This window comes from Poecilia latipinna, unplaced genomic scaffold (genome assembly GCF_001443285.1).
Source record: "Poecilia latipinna isolate Pla-1442-1.1 unplaced genomic scaffold, P_latipinna-1.0 Scaffold1132, whole genome shotgun sequence".
NCBI classification, from domain to species: Eukaryota; Metazoa; Chordata; class Actinopteri; order Cyprinodontiformes; family Poeciliidae; genus Poecilia; species Poecilia latipinna.
The window spans coordinates 96,610-98,028 of NW_015113748.1; positions in this window are offsets into that span (position 1 = coordinate 96,610).

Sequence of the window (1,419 nt, forward strand, 5' to 3'; positions counted from 1 at the left end):
AAAAACCCCCCAAACACCTGGTAAACCCCCTTTTGTTTAAAAAAAAGAGGAAAAAAAAAAAAAAAAAAAAAAAAAAAAAGCTAAAAAACGCAAAGACCAATTCACTGGAAATAAAACAAAAAAACAGGCTAAAACCAAAACTCTGTGACAAAAGATTCAAAGGCTGAGTCTACCATTTGGATCAAGCAATACCAATAGAGGCTTTTCAAAAGGATAGAGGATATATACTGCTGCTGACTGGTGGATCATGCTGACTGAGTCCCAGTCAGATGCTAACATGCTAATGTCTGAAAACAATGTCTCTTTTAGCAAAAATGTTTTCTCTGTCACATACAAAAAGAATTAGCTTTGCTAATGCTGCCTTTTTTATTTTCCTAAATCCAAAAACCACCTTTATGTATAGCATCATGTCTAAAAATAGGGAATAAATATGGTCTAAAAATCAACTTATTTTTCCATTTAAAAGTAAGTTTTGGACGGACCGTGTTATATAATAAATCCTGGGGAATAAACCGACCTGCATACATAATGACAGAGACTTCCCATTCAAAAGAAATTAAAAATGCAGCTTTTTATTTTTATTATTGTTTAAATCTTTGGTTTAATCTTGGAGAAGAAGGTTCTGATTCATGCCGGCCTGTCCTAATTGTCTAAAATCCATCAAAGTAACATGTAACAAGTAAACGTGAGAAGAAAATGACCGTTTATGTTTTATTTGATAGTTTTCTCAATTTTTCAAAAGCATAAAGGCCAACCACTCCTTTAAGCAATATACACCTTGCTCAGGATTAATGAGTTACTTCTGTCAGGGACAAGATAAGAAGAGATACTGAGTGGGAGTGCTGTTGAAATTATCCGGATGATGAAAGAACTTGAAACATGTTTCTTCCAGCCGTCGCCACCCTGCCTCTTCTTATCAGCGCGGGTCTTCTGTTTGCTATAACTGGCCCCTGAATGACACATTCTCTCCTGCTCTCGCCTTCTTAAAGGGAAAAAAATAAAATAAAATCCCAGAATGCTGTCCGAAGATGTCAGACCTTCCATTCCACATTGTGAACGTTGCGCTGCTGTAATGACAAACCATGGCCAAATGCCAGGACAGAAGCCTGAAACCAGAGAAGGAGATCTTGTGTGAGTTTCTCTGCATAGTGGCAAGAAAACCTTACAGTGTGTAATATGGAGAGATGTAGAGTAGATTGGAATAACTGTTTCCGATATGTTTTAGAGTCAAATGTTCAGAACCAGAAGGATTTATTTAACAACAGCCCCCATGGTGGGTCAACTAAGAGCTCTGGTGATGTAGAGGGGTGAAAAACTTGTCAATAGTAAATTAAAACAATAAGTAAGAAAATAGGCACCCCAACATATTTTTTATTTTTGTATCTTTAATTTCTCATTGTACTAAGTTCTTTAGTGTCA